The 12,052-nt window shown below is 43.8% G+C and overlaps 1 protein-coding gene across 2 annotated transcripts in view; it reads right to left on the bottom strand.

Moving 5' to 3' along the window:
* Positions 1 to 7,792, bottom strand: part of lpar4 (lysophosphatidic acid receptor 4) — a 13,432-nt gene extending 5,640 nt beyond the window's left edge. The window contains exons 1-2 of one of the 2 annotated variants that reach the window (XM_042326198.1): positions 7,401 to 7,792; positions 841 to 924 (exon numbers count right to left, since the gene is read on the bottom strand). The gene's annotated coding sequence lies outside the window, so the exon portion shown is untranslated. The remainder of the gene's footprint in view (positions 1 to 840; positions 925 to 7,400) is intronic. The other variant, XM_042326197.1, reaches the window with a different exon arrangement.
* Between the last annotated feature and the right edge of the window lie 4,260 nt (positions 7,793 to 12,052).

Below are 12,052 nucleotides of genomic sequence, written 5' to 3' on the forward strand. Positions count from 1 at the left end.
GAAATAGTTATCTTTTTGCTTTCTCATAATTTGGTTAGGTCTAAATGTGTTTCTGTGGGGTCTGTTTGTATTTGTGAACTGAGCCCCAGAACCAGCAGGCTGGGGGGACTCTCTAGGTTCATCTCTCTGTAGGTGAGGGCTTTGTGGTGGAAGGTTTGGACATCTCCTTTTTTAAGGTAGAATTTAACAGCGCTTTTCTGGGTTTTGATAACTAGCGAGTATAGTCCAAATTCTGCTCTGTACACACAGTCTCAATTGAGTGTTTGTCCCATTTTGTGAATTCTTGGTTGGTGAGTGGACCCCAGACCTCACAACCATAGAGGGCAATGTGTTCGATATCTGATTTAAGTATTTTTAGCCACATCCTAATTGGGATGTTGAGTTTTATGTTCCTTTTGATTGCCTGGAAGGCCCTTCTTGCTTTGTCTCTCAGATCATTCACATCTTTGTTGAAGTTACTTGTTGTTGTTTGTGTAAATGGATTTTGTGTTTTTCCCTCAACTTTTTCTTTCTCAATTCAATTCAAAGGGCTTTATTGGCATGGGAAACATATGTTAACATTGCCACAGCAAGTGAAATAGATAATAAACAAAAGAGAAATAAAAAATGAACAGTTAACATTACACTCACAGAAGTTTTTAATCCCAGCCCCCATCCCCGCAGGAGGCCGGTTAAAAAAGTGTTCTTAACTGACTTGCCTAGATAAATAAAGGTTAAATAAATCTTTAAAATATTTTAAAAAGTTCCAAAACAATTGAAACATTTCAAATGTCATATATTATTGCTATATACAGAGTTGTAACGATCTCGCTCTCTCTCACACGCCTAGACAGTACCTACCACACATTCTCTCTCTCTCTCCATCTCATGTTGACAGTCTTCCACAGTCTACTCCTTAGCTGGGGGCCTCTGTCTCTCTCTGTACTGAATCCCACATAGTGGGAGCAACATTGTAAGATTGTAACACAACACGACTTAACACAGCAACACAAAGTAACTGAACAGAGTAAAACAGTCAATTAAAACATTAACACACAGTGATTTAACACAGCAACTAAATGTGACTTAACAGGGTAACACACAGCAACTTAACACAGTAACAGGGACTTAACACAGTAACAGGGACTTAACACAGTAACAGGGATTTAACACAGTAATGGAGACTTAATAAAGTAACAATGAGTGACTTAACACAGTAACACAGTGATTTAACACAGTGACACACAGTTACTTAAACAGCAACTACATGGGACTTGACACAGTAACACACAGTGACTTAACACAGTAACACACAGTGACTTAACACAGTAACAGTGACTTAACACAGTAACAGGGACATAACACAGTAACAGTGACGTAACATAGTAACAGGGACTTAACATAGTAACAGGGACTTAACATAGTAACAATGAGTTACTTAACACAGTAATGCATAATGATTTACCACAGTAACACACAGGGATTTAACATAGTAACTAGATGTGACTTTACACAGTAATACATAGTGACTTACCACAGTAAAACATAATGATTTAACACAGTAAAACACAATGACTTAACAAAGTAACACATTGACAACATGGTAACAGTGACTTAACACAGTGACACAGTGATTTAACATGGTAACCCACAGTGACTTAACACAGTAACACAATTAACACAATAACACAGTGATTTAACATGGTAACCCACAGTGACTTAACACAATAACACAGTGATTTAACATGGTAACCCACAGTGACTTAACACAGTAACACAATTAACACGATAACACAGTGATTTAACATGGTAACCCACAGTGACTTAACACAGTAACACAATTAACACAATAACACAGTGATTTAACATGGTAACCCACAGTGACTTAACACAGTAACACAATTAACACAATAACACAGTGATTTAACATGGTAACCCACAGTGACTTAACACAGTAACACAATTAACACAGTAACACAGTGATTTAACATGGTAACCCACAATGACTTAACACAAATGTAACAACACAGTAACACACAGTAACACAGTGATTTAACATGGTAACCCACAATGACTTAAACAAACACAGTAACAACACATTAACACACAGTAACACAGTGATTTAACATGGTAACCCACAGACTTAAACAGTAACTAAATGTGACTTAACACAGTAACACAATTAACACAATAACACAGTGATTTAACATGGTAACCCACAGTGACTTAACACAGTAGCACAATTAACACAGTAACACAGTGATTTAACATGGTAACCCACAATGACTTAAACAGTAACTAAATGTGACTTAACACAGTAGCACAATTAGCACAGTAACACAGTGATTTAACATGGTAACCCACAATGACTTAAACAGTAACTAAATGTGACTTAACACATTAGCACAATTAACACAGTAACACAATGATTTAACATGGTAACCCACAATGACTTAAACAGTAACTAAATGTAACTTAACACAGTAACACAATTAACACAGTAACACAGTGATTTAACATGGTAACCCACAATGACTTAAACAGGACCTAAATGTGACTTAACAGGGTAACACACAGTGACTTAACACTGTAACAGAGACTGACTAAACACAGTAACAGGGACTTAACACAGTAACAGGGACTTAACACAGTAACAGTGACTTAACACAGTAACAGTGACTGAACATAGTAACAATGAGTTACTTAACACAATAGCACACAGTGACTTTAGACAGTGACTTAACACAGTAACACAGTGACCAAACACAGTAACACAGTGACTTAACACAGGAACACACAGTGACCAAACACAGTACCACACAGTGACCAAACACAGTAACACAGTGACCAAACACAGTAACACAGTGACCAAACACAGTAACACAGTGACTTAACACAGGAACACACAGTGACTTAACACAGGAACACACAGTGACTAAACACAGTGCCACACAGTGACTTAACACAGTAACACACAGTGACTAAGCACAGTAAAACAGTGATTTAACACAGTAACACATAGTGACTTAACACAGTAACTTAACACAGTAACACAGTGACTTTAGACAGTGACTTAACACAGTAACACAGTGACCAAACACAGTAACACAGTGACTTAACACAGGAACACACAGTGACCAAACACAGTACCACACAATGACCAAACACAGTAACACAGTGACCAAACACAGTAACACAGTGACTTAACACAGGAACACACAGTGACTTAACACAGGAACACACAGTGACTAAACACAGGAACACACAGTGACTAAACACAGTGCCACACAGTGACTTAACACAGTAACACACAGTGACTAAGCACAGTAAAACAGTGATTTAACACAGTAACACATAGTGACTTAACACAGTAACTTAACACAGTAACACAGTGACTTTAGACAGTGACTTAACACAGTAACACACAGTGACTAAGCACAGTAAAACAGTGATTTAACACAGTAACACATAGTGACTTAACACAGTAACTTAACACAGTAACACAGTGACTTAACACAGTAACACAGTGACTTGGCTAGACTATATAGCCTTCCTAACATTCAGCTATATAATGCTGCTTCATGCTGATCTGTTATGAATATACTACAGCTGAGGTAGCAGTGTCAGGGACTGGGCCAACGTGTGTGTCACCGTGAGTGAACTCTGTGTGTACGCAGCTGTCTTTTCAAGGTCCATGACCTGACCTGCTGTATACATGAGCTACACACACAATGCAGCTGTTTCTTTCTGTCAGTCCCACTATAGATACTAGACCAATACAGCTGTTTCTTTATATCAGTCATAGTACAGATAGTACAACTCAGACAGACAGGCAGAGAAACAGGTAGAGAGAATGGCAGAGAAACAGGTAGACAGGCAGGCAGGTAGGCAAACAGAAAGGCAGACAGACAGGCAGACAGAATGGCAGAGAAACAGGTAGACAGGCAGACAGAAAGGCAGAGAAACAGGCAGACAGAAAGGCAGAGAAACAGGCAGACAGACAGGCAGACAGAAAGGCAGAGAAACAGGTAGACAGGCAGGCAGACAGGCAAAGAAACCGCCAGACAGAAAGGCAGAGAAACAGGCAGAAAGACAGGCAGAGAAACAGGCAGACAGAAAGGCAGAGAAACAGGCAGACAGGAAGGCAGAGAAACAGGTAGACAGGCATGTAGAATGTATCAAATCAAAATGCAAAACTGATAATCAGATAATCTTCCCCCATGCCTGTCTCTTTTCCCCATTATTCCAGTGTTATTATGGGGGTTAAAAAGGTATAAACATAATACTGTAAGGTGTTCCAGGTCAGGAATCAGCTGTCATTGATTTCAAGGCATGCTCTTAGTCCTGGTCCTATCTGACAGGGAAAGAAAGAGATGTCCTAGTCCTATCTGACAGAGAAAGAGAGAGATGTCCTGGTCCTATCTGACAGAGAAAGAGAGAGATGTCCTGGTCCTATCTGACAGGGAAATAGAGAGATGTCCTAGTTCTATCTGACAGAGAAAGAGAGAGATGTCCTAGTCCTATCTGACAGAGAAAGAGAGAGATGTCCTAGTTCTATCTGACAGAGAAAAAGAGAGATGTCCTGGTCCTTTCTGACAGGGAAAGAGAGAGATGTCCTATCTGACAGGGAAAGAGAGAGATATGTCTTGGTCCTATCTGACAGGGAAAGAGAGAGATGTCCTAGTCCTATCTGACATGGAAAGAGAGCAATGTCCTAGTTCTGACAGGGAAAGAGAGAGATGTCCTAGTCCTATCTGACAGGGAAAGAGAGAGATGTCCTAGTCCTATCTCACAGGGAAAAAGAGAGATGTCCTAGTCCTATCTGACAGGGAAAGAGAGCAATGTCCTAGTTCTGACAGGGAAAGAGAGAGATGTCCTAGTCCTATCTGACAGGGAAAGAGAGAGATGTCCTAGTCCTATCTCACAGGGAAAAAGAGAGATGTCCTAGTCCTATCTCACAGGGAAAAAGAGAGATGTCCTAGTCCTATCTGACAGGGAAAAGGAGAGACGTCCTAGTCCTATCTCACAGGGAAAAGGAGAGACGTCCTAGTCCTGTCTCACAGGGAAAGAGAGAGATGTCCTGTCCTATCTGACAGGGAAAGAGAGAGATCCTAGTCCTGTCTCACAGGGAAAGAGAGAGATGTCCTAGTCCTATCTCACAGGGAAAAAGAGAGATGTCCTAGTCCTATCTCACAGGGAAAAAGAGAGATGTCCTAGTCCTATCTGACAGGGAAAGAGAGAGATGTCCTAGTCCTATCTGACAGGGAAAAGGAGAGACGTCCTAGTCCTATCTCACAGGGAAAAAGAGAGATGTCCTAGTCCTATCTCACAGGGAAAAAGAGAGATGTCCTAGTCCTATCTGACAGGGAAAGAGAGAGATGTCCTAGTCCTATCTGACAGGGAAAAGGAGAGACGTCCTAGTCCTGTCTCACAGGGAAAGAGAGAGATGTCCTAGTCCTGTCTCACAGGGAAAAAGAGAGATGTCATGGTCCTATCTCACAGGGAAAGAGAGAGATGTCATGGTCCTATCTTTAAAAAAAAAAAAAATGTACCTTTATTTTATTAGGCAAGTCAGTTAAGAAAAAATTCTTATTTTCAATGACGGCCTAGGAACAGTGGGTTAACTGCCTATTCAGGGGCAGAACGACAGATTTTGTACCTTGTCAGCTCAGGGATTTGAACTTGGAACCTTTCGGTTACTAGTCCAATGCTCTAACCACTAGGCTACCCTGCCGTGGAAAGAGAGAGATGTCCTAGTCCTATCTGACAGGGAAAGAGAGCGATGTCCTAGTCCTATCTGACAGGGAAAGAGAGCGATGTCCTAGTCCTATCTGACAGGGAAAGAGAGAGATGTCCTAGTCCTATCTGACAGGGAAAGAAAGAGATGTCCTCGTCCTATCTGACAGGGAAAGAGAGAGATGTCCTAGTCCTATCTGACAGGGAAAGAGAGAGATGTCCTAGTTCTATCTGACAGAGAAAGAGAGAGATGTCCTAGTTCTATCTGACAGGGAAAGAGAGAGATGTCCTAGTTCTATCTGACAGGGAAAGAGAGAGATGTCCTCGTCCTATCTGACAGGGAAAGAGAGAGATGTCCTCGTCCTATCTGACAGGGAAAGAGAGAGATGTCCTCATCCTATCTGACAGGGAAAGAGAGAGATGTCCTAGTCCTATCTGACAGGGAAAGAGAGAGATGTCCTAGTTCTATCTGACAGGGAAAGAGAGAGATGTCCTAGTCCTATCTGACAGGGAAAGAGAGAGATGTCCTAGTCCTATCTGACAGGGAAAGAGAGAGATGTCCTAGTTCTATCTGACAGGGAAAGAGAGAGATGTCCTAGTTATATCTGACAGGGAAAGAGAGAGATGTCCTAGTCCTATCTGACAGGGAAAGAGAGAGATGTCCTAGTCCTATCTGACAGGGAAAGAGAGAGATGTCCTAGTCCTATCTGACAGGGAAAGAGAGAGATGTCCTAGTCCTATCTGACAGGGAAAGAGAGAGATGTCCTAGTTCTATCTGACAGGGAAAGAGAGAGATGTCCTAGTTCTATCTGACAGGGAAAGAGAGAGATGTCCTAGTTCTATCTGACAGGGAAAGAGAGAGATGTCCTTGTCCTATCTGACAGGGAAAGAGAGAGATGTCCTAGTCCTATCTGACAGGGAAAGAGAGAGCCACTGATGATATAACTTTTAAGACCCAAACAAGTTGTTAAAGGCTAACAGTTGAACCTGTAAAGAACAAGAGAACTTTTGGTTCAGTGACCGATTATCTTGATTGACACTAGTTACCACAGCCACAAAGTAATAACCCTGCCGATTTCTACTATTTCTCTTTTTAAAATCTTATTTTAAACCTAACCTTAATGTCACCTGTTAAGTCCACTTCAATCCGTGTAGATGAAGGGGAGGAGACAGGTTAAAAATTATGTTTAAACCTTGAGACATTTGAGACGGATTGTGTGCCATTCAGAGGGTGAATGGGCAAGACAAAAGATTTAAGTGCCTTTCAACAGGGTATGGTAGTATGTGCCCGGCGGTTTGTGTCAAGAACTGCAACACTGCTGGGTTTTTCACACTCAACAGTTTGCTGTGTGTATCAAGAATGGTCAACCACCCAAAGGACATCCAGCCAACTTGAAACAACTGTGGGAAGCATTGTAGTCAACATGGGCCAGCATCCCTGTGGAACGCTTTCAACACCTTGTAGAGTCCATGCTCCAAGAAATTGAGGCTGTTCAGAGGGCAAAAGGGGGTGCGATTCAATATTAGGTTGGTGTTCCTAATGTTTTGTACACTCAGTGTATATATATATATATATATATTTTTTTTTTTTTTTTTTTTTTTTTTTTTTTTTTTTTGTGGCTGTGATAACTAGTGGAAACCTGTTATCTGAGTTAGTGAGGATGATGATAATGATGACAGCTCACCTGGTTGTCACCTCTGGTTGTCAAGTCAACACGTTCAACACTGCTACTGTCCCGGGAAACATCAGACTGGTTCACCAACAAGTGTTTTGTTTTTCTTCCGCAGGTGGTCTCTTTGCAGTAACTTCCCTTCAAACAGTATTTAAAAGTTTCCCAGGTTCTGTCATTTCGTAAAAACTTAACAATCTTGCCGTATCTAGAAGAGCATGTTGTTTATTTCTATTTGACGGAAAACGCAGTAAGGGATCCAATTCACCGCGCAGGGTCCTGTGCCTAGTTGAATGTGAATTTCAGCAGAGGATTTGTTTGTGTGTTCGCGTGCGCGTGCGCGGTCGGTGGGCTGGAGGTCGACTTGCATGGCCAGAGGAAACGAGACAATAGCACCTTGGTCGCTGGAGGGAGGGGGGGCAGGGGCACGTGGGAGCTGAATAGGGAATTGTTGGAGAAGAGGAAGGGAGAGTGGAGCAGGGGAAGGAAAGAGAGAGGGGGCTCTCCGTCCCGTGCCCTTCTCTCCCTTTCTCCTCTCCCTCTTTCTCTCCCTTTCTCCAACCCCCTCTCCCCTCTCCTGTTCCCCCTCTTCCTTTCTCCAGCCCCGCTCTCTCCCTCTCCCTTCCCCACCCCCTTCCTCCCCTCTCCCTTTCTCCATCCCCCTCTCCCTCTCCCTTTCTCCACTACCCTCTTTCCCTCTCCCTCCCCCTCTCCCTTTCTCCACCCCCTCTCTCCCTCTCCCTTTCTCCACTACCCTCTTTCCCTCTCCCCTTTCTCCACCCCCTCCCTCTCCCTCCCCTACCCTCTTTCCCTTTCTCCACCCCCCTCTCCCCCCCTTTCTCCCTTTCTCCACTACCCTCTTTCCATTTCCCTTTCTCCACTACCCTCTTTCCCTCTCCCTCTTTCTCTCCCTTTCTCCACTACCCTCTTTCCCTTTCCCTCTTTCTCTCCCTTTCTCCACTACCCTCTTTCCCTCTCCCTCTTTCTCTCCCTTTCTCCACTACCCTCTTTCCCTCTCCCTTTCTCCACTACCCTCTTTCCCTCTCCCTCTTTCTCTCCCTTTCTCCACTACCCTCTTTCCCTCTCCCTCTTTCTCTCCTTTCTCCACTACCCTCTTTCTCTCCCTTTCTCCACTACCCTCTTTCTCTCTCCCTTTCTCCACTACCCTCTTTCCCTCTCCCTTTCTCCACCACCCTCTTTCCCCTCTCCCTCTTTCTCTCCCTTTCTCCACTACCCTCTTTCCCTCTCCCTTTCTCCACCACCCTCTTTCCCTCTCCCTCTTTCTCTCCCTTTTTCTCCACTACCCTCTTTCCCTCTCCCTCTTTCTCTCCCTTTCTCCACTACCCTCTTTCTCTCCCTTTCTCCACTACCCTCTTTCTCTCTCCCCTTTCTCCACTACCCTCTTTCCCTCCCCCTTTCTCCACTACACTCTTTCCCTCTCCCTCTTTCTTTCCCTTTCTCCACCACCCTCTTTCCCTCTCCCTCTTTCTCTCCCTTTCTCCACTACCCTCTTTCCCTCTCCCTCTTTCTCTCCCCTCTTTCTCCACTACCCTCTTTGCCTCTCCACTACCCTCTTTCTCTCCCTTTCTCCACTACCCTCTTTCCCTCTCCCTCTTTCTCTCCCTTTCTCCACTACCCTCTTTCCCACTACCCTCTCTTTTTCTCTCCCTTTCTCCACTACCCTCTTTCCCCCTCTCCCTCTTTCTCTCCCTTTCTCCACTACCCTCTACCCTCCCCCTTTCTCCACTACCCTCTTTCCCTCTCCCTCTTTCCCTCTCCACTTTTTCTCCCTTTCTCCACCCTCTTTCCCTCTCCCTCTTTCTCTCCCTTTCTCCACTACCCTCTTTCCCTCTCCCTTTCTCCACTACCCTCTTTCCCTCTCCCTCTTTCTCTCCCTTTCTCCACTACCCTCTTTCCCTCTCCCTCTTGCTCTCCCTTTCTCCACTACCCTCTTTCCCTCTCCCTTTCTCCACTACCCTCTTTCCCTCTCCCTCTTTCTCTCCCTTTCTCCACTACCCTCTTTCCCTCTCCCTTTCTCCACTACCCTCTTTCCCTCTCCCTCTTTCTCTCCCTTTCTCCACTACCCTCTTTCCCTCTCCCTCTTTCTCTCCCTTTCTCCACTACCCTCTTTCCCTCTCCCTCTTTCTCTCCTTTTCTCCACTACTACCTCTTTCCCTCTCCCTTTCTCCACTACCCTCTTTCCCTCTCCCTCTTTCTCTCCCTTTCTCCACTACCCTCTTTCCCTCTCCCTCTTTCTCTCCCTTTCTCCACTACCCTCTTTCTTCCCTTTCCCACTCCCTTTCTCCACTACCCTCTTTCCCTCTCCCTCTTTCTCTCCCTTTCTCCACTACCCTCTTTCCCTCTCCCTCTTTCTCTTTTTCTCCACTACCCTCTTTCCCTCTCCCTCTTTCTCTCCCTTTCTCCACTACCCTCTTTCTCTCCCTTTCTCCACTACCCTCTTTCTCTCTCCCTTTCTCCACTACCCTCTTTCCCTCTCCCTTTCTCCACCACCCTCTTTCCCTCTCCCTCTTGCTCTCCCTTTCTCCACTACCCTCTTTCCCTCTCCCTTTCTCCACCACCCTCTTTCCCTCTCCCTCTTTCTCTCCCTTTCTCCACTACCCTCTTTCTCTCCCTTTCTCCACTACCCTCTTTCTCTCTCCCTTTCTCCACTACCCTCTTTCCCTCTCCCTTTCTCCACTACACTCTTTCCCTCTCCCTCTTTCTCTCCCTTTCTCCACCACCCTCTTTCCCTCTCCCTCTTTCTCTCCCTTTCTCCACTACCCTCTTTCCCTCTCCCTCTTTCTCTCCCTTTCTCCACTACCCTCTTTCCCTCGCCCTCTTTCTCTCCCTTTCTCCACTACCCTCTTTCCCTCTCCCTCTTTCTCTCCCTTTCTCCACTACCCTCTTTCCCTCTCCCTTTCTCCACCCCCTCTTTCCCTCTCCCTCCCCCTCTCTTACACTCTCTTTCTCTCAATTCAATTCAAGGACTTTATTGGCATGGAAAACATATGTTTACATTGCCAAAGCAAGTGAAATGGGAATAGGTAATGAACACTTCGTGGAATAAACAATAACAGATTTACAGGAAGCATTACACTTACAAAAGTTCCAAAAGAATAAAGACATTTCAAACGTCATATTATGTCTTTATACAGTGTTGTAATGTGCAAATAGCTAAAGCACAAAAGGGAATATAAACTAAAACATAAATATAGGTTGTATTTACCATGGTGATTGTTCTTCACTGGTTGCCCTTTTTTGAGCCAACAGGTTGCAAATCTTGCTGCTGGGATGGTAAACTGTGGTATTCACTCGGTAGATATGGAAGTTAATCACAATTGGATTTGTTTTGGAATTCTTTGTGGATCTGTGTAATCTGAGGGAAATATGTGACTCTAATATGATCATACATTTGGCAGGAGGTTAGGAAGTGCATCTCAGTTCCCACTTAATTTTGTGGGCAGTGTGCACATAGCCTGTCTCCTCTTGAGAGCCATGTCTGCCTACGGCAGCCTTTCTCAACAGCAAGGCTATGCTCACTGAGTCTGTACACTGTCAAAGCTATCCTTAAGTTTGGGTCAGTCATAGTGGTCAGGTACTGTGTACTCTCTGTTTAGGGCCAAATAGCATTCAAGTTTGCTCAGTTTTTTTTTGTTAATTCTTTCCAATGTGTCAAGTAATTATTTTTTTGTTTTCTCATGATTTGGTTGGGTCTAATTGTGTTGCTGTCCTGTGGCTCTGTGTGGTGTGTTTGTGTTTGTGAACAGAGCCCCAGGACCAGCTTGTTTAGGGGCCTCTTCTTCAGGTTCATCTCTCTGTAGGTGATGGCTTTGTTGTGGAAGGTTTGGGAATCGTTTTCTTTTAGGTGGTTGTAGAATTTAACGTCTCTTTTCTGGATTTTCATCATTAGTGGGTATCGGCCTAATTCTGCTCTGTATGTACTATTTATTGTTTTACATTGCACTCTGAGGATATTTTTCCAGAATTCTGCATGCAGAGTCTCAATATGGTGTTTGTCCTATTTTGTGAATTCTTGGTTGGTGAGCGGACCCCAGACCTCACAACCATAAAAGGTAATGGGCTCTATAACTGATTCAAGCATTTTTAGATAGAGAGAGAGAGAGCACAGGGCCAGATGCTCAGCAGGCTCTGCTCACACTTACTGGTCTGAGGCCAAACCAGGCGACTAACAACATTCAACACTTTATGGAAGAGAAAGCCTTCACTGGTTGCCCTTATTCATGCTGGAATATCCAAGGCCTGTAGTCATCTGCCTTTAGCCTAAAGAGCAGGAACCTGAACTTCACCACATGGTATAGAGGAGAGGGACCTACTAGGTTACAGAAAGCTGTCCCATCCACCAAACTACCAGGTGTGAAACAGGGAAGGAACTCAGGGGACACTCTAATTTAGTGTAGAGCAGACCTAACTCACTCTATTAAATTAATCAAACAGGAACATTTTACATTTGGCTGGAAAATCAAAATGAAATGATCTCAACAGAAAAAATGTCCTCCTGCGTGCTACCTACAGTGCATTCATAAAGTTCCTTTTCAGTCTTACTCGAAAATGTATTCAATTACACATCTACACACAATGCCCCATAATGACAAAGCAAAAACAGGTTTTAAGAAATGTTGCTAATAGAAATACCTTGTTTACATTAA

This window comes from Oncorhynchus tshawytscha, linkage group LG08, assembly GCF_018296145.1.
Source record: "Oncorhynchus tshawytscha isolate Ot180627B linkage group LG08, Otsh_v2.0, whole genome shotgun sequence".
NCBI lineage: Eukaryota > Metazoa > Chordata > Actinopteri > Salmoniformes > Salmonidae > Oncorhynchus > Oncorhynchus tshawytscha.